Genomic DNA, 8,261 nt, shown 5'->3' on the forward strand with positions numbered 1-8,261 from the left:
AACCAGATGACCTTGTAAACTCTTAAAATCATCAGCAGGTTACTTTGCAATGTTGGCAGCCCTCAAAATCTCACGAGGCTTAAGCAGCTGCGCTTTTCAAACATCTGAATTCAGTGGCATTCTCAACAACTGTGCTTTGCAACTTCGTCGTTTCTAAAATGAGCGATAAAATACGTACATGAAGCAAGCCATTTTTGAAATTAGCTAATAATTTAGGCCTGAGATTCACGTCCAAAAGCTATACTCATCATGTTGAAAGGTAAACACTATGTTCCATGCTGCTGCAAAGCAAGCACAGCTGACTGTAATTGTATTTCTCATCTTTGGTCCGCTTTACTTGGAGAGAAAGGCTGGAGAGAAAAAATTCAATTCAAATATCACTTGCACTCTACAGCAAACAAAATTCTTCTTACGGTAAACTATAGTTGAGCTGCTTTCAAAGTCAGCTATGACTCATAGTGAAAGGGTTGGAAATCTTATTTTTATCTATCACTTTTCAATTTTCGTCACATTCTACACACACACACACACACTATATTACATATTTATATGTATGTATATATATATATATATATATATATATATATATATATATATATATATATGAATTTTTATCACATCACCGTGATTCATATACAAGCACTAAGCTACAAACGTCCTTTAATATCCAATTCACTCTACCTCGGGAATAATATATTTTCATATATGTTACCCGAAGGGGAATATTTTAGTTGATAATAAGTCCGTCGTATATATATATATATACATATAAATATAAATATATATATATATTAACACATCTATTTTTCCTCTATGCATACATATATATTATACCGTTTGGTAGAGAAAAAATATATATTAAAATTAATTAAATGTATACCCTAGTTCAATTGGCGTCACTGATACAAGCAACCAACAGAGCAGATGTGGATACCCCAGCGTTCTAGAAAACGTAATGGAAGTTATGCAAACAAACTTCGTTCGAACAGAATGCGCGGAGGAAAAACAAAAAGTGGGGGGGGGAGAAATGAAAGAAAAAGTAAGAAACAGAAATCGAAAACGAATGTTTACTCTCAAAATCAACAACAAAGTTCAGAAAAACTAAGGTAATGGTATAGGGTGACTAAAAGTAGTATTGAGGTTCTTCTACATTAGTAACGCTGTCCGGAAACCCATTCGACAGTTTTACAGTGAAATGACTGAAAGACTTGTGGTCACACTACTAGGTCTTGGGGTGCAGGTTCAAAAGGCACTAATGGACATTCGTTGTTTAAGATAGAATACAGCACAATCAACCCAATGCCCTGACCTAGTCCATTTACTATGGCAACGTAAAAAATAAAGAAAAAAAAGGGGAGGAAGAAAAACAGGGGGCGTTTTTACACAAAGGAAACGGAAGAGTCGTCTTTAGAAGGATGGAAGAGTGTGGATCTAAGATAATAGAACCAGGAAGACAATCTCAGACGTAGACAGCAGGCGGAAGGAAACAGTACTGGAAGCATGCAATCCTAGGACTACTAATCCCCAAAGTAAATATGGGAAGCGGTGAAGTGCTTTCGTGACAGAGAGAGAGAGAGAGAGAGAGAGAGAGAGAGAGAGAGAGAGAGAGAGAGAGAGAAAGAGAGCATCTTGTGGTAGAGAAAAGAAAAGGGTCCCAGAATCTACTGAAAAGGTAAGGGCTGGAGTAACAGAGCAGAACTGCCATTGAATAGGGAAGAAACAAAACGTAGTCCAAGAAATATGTAAACAAATATATAAACAAATATATAAACAAATGTCAATTGCTTAAAAGCAGATTCAGCAACTTCAGTAAAAGTTTCAATCAAACGGAACAACCAAAAACGCTGAAAGGAAGGACAGAAAGAGTTGGGATAAACTTCCTTCAAACTAAATCCAGAGCATGAATAGCAAGTAAAGAATACTCCGAAGTTTCTTCGGCGCAATAGAGTTTTCTGTACACCGTATAATGCTTTATGAATCTCTCAGCCACGGCCCATGAAACTCTTAGTCGCGGTCCACGAAACTTTCAGCCACGGCCCATGTGGTGGCCTGAGTTGCTGGAACCTATACCGTGCCAGACGCACGAATATGGCCAACTACTGAGGCTACAGGACTGCAATTTGGTATGCTAGAGGATTGGAGGGTGGATGATCAACATAACAATTTGCAGCCCTCTAGCCTCAGTAGTCTCTAAGAACTGAGGGTGGACAGAAAAAGTGCGGACGAACAGACAAATAGCCAACTCAATAGTTTTCTTTTACAGTAAACTAAAAATCAGGTCTGCTGTACAGGACTCGGTTCTTCCTTAGGAAGCCAGAGTTCGCTCCTCGAGAAAGATCCTGTAATTTGGTTTGGTGACGCGGTGGAAAATTAAGAATTGTCGTACTGAACACACTCAAAAATCCTGATAAAATGTCTTCGACGGAACAAACCAAAAACGCTGCCCGTGCGTAAAATCCATATAAATAAAATGTGGCACTGTTGCTGCTTCTGCCACTTAAGGAAACCATTTATCTGGATACCCGCATAACTACTAATGCCATGACATGTCTATTGCGCCTCAAACGAGCCCTGGCCTGGGCAGAACCACCCAGGCAAGGAAAGCGTCATCCCAAGACTTTACGTAAATGACGTAAAAATTTGAAACTCTCACTGCCACAATTTCTACAACAAGAGTCTTCTGAACATCAAGCTGCACGTAAAATAAAACGATAACTGAATCATACACCTAAAATAAGTGATATTACTTGCATTCCCTTTTAATCAAAGTAAAAAGTACAGACTGTAACAGTACAAGCATTTGCATGCACGCGCAGTCATCACATACAAACACATACATACATCATATATATATATACATACATACACACATATATATATATATATATATATATATATATATATATATATATATATATATATATATATATATATATATATATATATATATATATATATATATATATATATATATATATATATATATATATATATATATATATATATATATATATATATATATATATGCGTGTGTGCGTGAGTGGGCGCGCATGCGTGTGTCATCAACTGCTGTCGATAAGCTGCGAGTAAATACACGAGCAGACACAAACCAGGAAATATGCCAGATTAATAAAGGTTGACAGATTCTCCAGGAAAGAAAAAAAAAAGTGCTGTGGAAAAGTACGTGTTAGTCCTTGATACACCTGACGTATAAATCATCACGTTTACAAAGTCATCACACAGTGTGGGTAAGCGAATAGTTAACAAATATTAAGTGCCTTTAATTACATAAAATCAGCATCTTCTTCATTGGTAATAACACTAACAGTAACAATAAGAATAAAAAAAATAATGATGATTATGATAATAATAAAGAATTCATCTTCAAATTCAAAACAAAGAAACAAATGCATTTTAACCTAACGAAAAGATGAATAGTATGAATTTCCAATACGATTTTTTTGGACAACAAAAACTCGCAGCCTCTCTCGCTCTCACATATTCCTTTGATTGAATTCAATTAAATATAGAATTTAGGCCAAAGGCCAAGTAATGGGACCTATGAGGTCACTCAGCGCTGAAACAGAAATTGACAGTAAAAAGGTTTGAAAGGTTTAACAGGAGGAAAGCCTCGCAGCTGCACTATGAATCAATTGTCAGGAAAGGATGGAAAGTCAGATGGAAGAAAGAGAGTGAGAACAGAGGTACAGCAAAAGGAACGAAGGAGGTTGCAGCTAGGGGCCGATCGGACTCTGCAAAGAACCTACAGTGAACCGCATGAGGTGCACTGACGGCGCTACCCCACTACGGGGCATATTCCTTTGATAAGAGTAATTTTAGTATAAAATCAACTTTGCACCTAACCAGTGAAATGTGTAAGAATATAAAAACGACAAACTATACCCTAATGGATACTAAGAGTGTGTGCATATAATATGCTAAATCTACCCACACCCACGTATGCACACCATATACATGAACACGCGCGCGCACTTACAAATCTCTCTCTCTCTCTCTCTCTCTCTCTCTCTCTCTCTCTATATATATATATATATATATATATATATATATATATATATATATATATATATATATATATATATATAAATATATATATATATGTATATACTTATATATATATATATATATATTTATATCTTTATGTATATATATATATATATATATATATATATATATATATATATATATATATATATATATATATATATATATATATATATATATATATATATATACACACACACACATAAACCGGTAGATAGACATACTGCATTTGCATGCGCGCACAGACAACACATATGAAATAAGCAAAAGAATTGTGCTGCTAAACTGCACCATGTATACGACCCTACTGACCGTTCAAATTGAAGCTGTATTTGGCATAGTTTTTCTGCACCACTCCAGGCCTCCCATCCCTCTTGTCCGATCCCATGTTTTACGCGACTTTTCTATTTCCTTTCTTTGTAACTAGAGAAAGGACACGCACTTACTACGTCCCTTCCCCTCTTCTCTTTCACTGACAAATTAAAATGTCAGACATTAGGCAATTTCCGCGCGTCCGCTGAGCAATATGTGTCCGACTTCTGGGTCTCCTTGTGGAGCAAATACTGTTTTTTACTTAAGTTGTATGCATTCTGTGTCGCTGCTATTCAGTTCCCACGGAAGAAAACAGAACCTAAACCTCGTAGAAACAAAGTGCCAAAACCATCTTATGAACAGGCAGAATGCATAGACCACTCGAATTGAGAATACCGAACACCTGTCAAGTGTTCGCTAAACACGATGGGGAGGAACACATACCATCCCCCTACATAACCCGGGACCCCCCTCAGACAGCGTCCACCACCGGGCCCCGTCCTCATCAAATCTCCTCATGCCTTGCCAAGGTTGCCAGACCAAGTTAATGACTCCTGAACAATTCATGGGACTCCAATTGTGCCAAAGCGGTAATTACGTTCCGGCCATGCAAAGGGTAAAAATGACCTCGGAAACTATTTCCGCTCTCTATGGAAAGAGGAACGGGCTCTTAGAAGACACACAATTGGAGCTTACAGTTACGAGTTCAATTAGATTTATGCAGAGGTTTTTAAGGAAATAATTAGGCTTTCTATATCCAAGAACAGGAATGACTTTATTAAGCTTCCACAAATACTTATAAGCTTACAGTTACTAGTTCAATTAGATTTATGCAGGAGTTTTTAAGGAAATACTTAGGCTTTCTATATCCAAGATCAGAAATGACTTTATTAAGCTTCTACAAATACTTATAAGTGATTTTATTTAATTCAAGAACTCAATGTTTAATTTGAAAGCAGAGATATTTCAGAAATGTACGTCAAGGAAACATATACTGTATACACACAATAATGAAGACATTTTGATATTACAATGCATTGCATGTTTATGAATTAAACTGACTGTGGGTATGAAATCAAAAGTATTAGGTACGGAATTGACGAGCAACGAATATCATCATCATCATTCAAAGAAACCAAACAAAAGAAAAGCACAACAAATAATGACAACGAAGAATATTCCGAGCTGTACGATGCCAGAATATCAAATGTCAAAGCTCCCACGGTGCTGAAAACAAGGATACATCATTCAATCGATGACTAAATCACTCTCTCTCTCTCTCTCTCTCTCTCTCTCTCTCTCTCTCTCTCTCTCTCTCTAGTTTTTACATGCAATTATAACGGAATGCCTTGTGCCTCTGCGCGACAACCCTGTTTCTACATCGTTCCTTCCTCTTCCAGAAAAGTTCCAAAGTAATCAATAAATTTAATGGAAGTCAGAAGAAGTGGATACGAATGATAAACCCAACAAATATCTGCCACATACCTGCAAGAAAGTTACTGTGTTTTAAATACAAAGAAGAAATACTTTTCCCTTCTGGGTCAGAGTAAATATAACACTGGTCAAAACTTTGTTTTCTTCTCTACAGTTTGCACGTTCATTATTTATCCAAAATGAATTTATCAATTGTCTATCTAATTTCAAACCGGGTTACTCGGTTATCATTTTCCCAGCATTCATTCCATTGCATGAACCCAAGTTTAATCAATTTCAATAATTTTTAGTCTTTTCCGGTCTTTTGTACTATGCCAATTTTTTCCTCTAATTTATAACAAATGATAAAACTCCAAATCTTATCCAAACCAGCTTTTAAGACAAATTAGAAAAAGGCGACGCAATATTAAAAATTCGGCTTTTAATCAACATCCATTTCTAAAAGGGCAATTTTGTTCATCTATTTCCATCTTCGTCTATATTACCCTGATTTTACGTCAAGATTTATGGTCTATAAAAGTATCGTCCCTAGGAAGGAGAAATTCATAACTCATCTGTGACAAGACACGCATTGTACTGTTTTGGTACCTTCTCGGTAAGCTAAAATTTAATTATAACAACTTGGTCCCGTATCATGTTTAAACAATTTAATACCGGTGGTCATATTTAAACAATTACGCATTCTGTACCTTAACGTCATATTTCATGTACGAAGTGGGATGTCATATTTTCAAATGGTTGCTTATGTTGCTAACAGTTTGTATAATTAAATTCATATATTATATATACATATATATATTATATATCTTAAATAAACATAAGATATATATATATACACATATATATATATTATATATATTATATATACACATATATATTAAATATACATAATATATATATATATACATACATACATATATACTGTATATATTATATATATATATATTACATATATATATAATAATATTATATATATATATATATATATATATATATATATATATATATATATATATATATCCAAAAAACCCAACAAAATCACAAAATTTACGCATATCCTACCATATGCAAAAAACAACAGCATTTCCACATACAAGCACGAAGAAATAATTTCGTGTACCCTCACAAGGCGATCTGCGGCACAAAACTGTCACATATTTAAAACTACGATTCGTAACCTATGTACATTTATCATGGAAGTAGGCCAACCCAGTAAGCGGTTACAACTAATAAATAACTCTGCCATTATACCTACTGAAATTCTAATAAAAAATGGATCCTCATTAACTAAAATGTTGGAAAAAGGAGAAAATAACATAAAACCTTCGTAATGGAAAGAAAAAACAGTTATGTAAATAACAAATTCACCGCCTACCTCTTCGAACCACACTACAAACATCAAAAGTGCTTTAAAAAAAACTCTTAATCACAGCCTATAAAAATATTCGCCCCCTTTCCCGTGGAAAAAAATGACGGAGGGATATTGGGGAGAGATTTGTGGGGGGGGGAGGGGAGAAATTCCAGCATTTTGTCTTTAGGGATCTATTCACTTGATAAAACCAAACTAGCGAAAGCGCACAGGAGAAGGGAGAGGTAGGAATGGAATGGGGGATTAGGGAAGACAGTCAATTTTGGGTTAAATGCAAGGCGTAAATCTCCCCCACCCCCTTCGAGAGAACCATTAAAAGAGAAGAAACAATCAATCTCCTTTCTCTCTACAGTCAGCCATTCACCCGACAAGAACAAAATACCTGAAAGGAAGAATATATGGGAAGCGAAGACAGCCGGGTGGAGGGGGGGGGGGGAGGGAGGAGGTAAATTTGAGGTCATATACAAGGGGGTATATCAGAGACCGGTGAAACGAAGTGAGCTTGGGAAAGCTTAACAAAGATATGCGTTATATTAAAGGTGAACCTCCACCTATATGCTGCTCTTGGGTGTCTGCTACAACGGGATTCTCTCTCTCTCTCTCTCTCTCTCTCTCTCTCTCTCTCTCTCTCTCTCTCTCTCTCTCTCATACGCTTGCTCAAAACAAATACTCACTTTTGTTACACTTTAGAATTCTCTCACCCTTTCATGTATTCACAAACGTACATATTACCACCTCTCTCTCTCTCTCTCTCTCTCTCTCTCTCTCTCTCTCTCTCTCTCTCTCTCTCTAAAAGAGAACCTTTCCCGGAGATGTAGAAAAAAAGTCATATTTCCACTATCAACATCTGCTTCGCTATGTCTGCGAGTGATTCACTCGCAAACAACCGTAATTATTACGATTTCTAAACAATATGAAGCAGCCAATCTGAACAGAACACCTGCCCATAAACAATGCAGCTGCCAGCCATAATTAACATGTAATGTATCTTAAAGATTATAATATTTCCTGGGACTGAACACATTCCAACGTTTCTTAGTCTTCACTTGCCCAGATTGGCCGACCACCGCCTTAACCCTGT

General features: G+C 36.1%; 1 protein-coding gene across 8 annotated transcripts in view; it reads right to left on the minus strand.

The window, feature by feature from the left end:
* Positions 1 to 8,261, minus strand: part of LOC136845736 (uncharacterized) — a 466,679-nt gene that overhangs the window by 458,027 nt on the left and 391 nt on the right. The window lies entirely within an intron of this gene.

The sequence above is a fragment of the Macrobrachium rosenbergii genome, chromosome 14 (assembly GCF_040412425.1).
Source record: "Macrobrachium rosenbergii isolate ZJJX-2024 chromosome 14, ASM4041242v1, whole genome shotgun sequence".
Lineage (NCBI taxonomy): Eukaryota > Metazoa > Arthropoda > Malacostraca > Decapoda > Palaemonidae > Macrobrachium > Macrobrachium rosenbergii.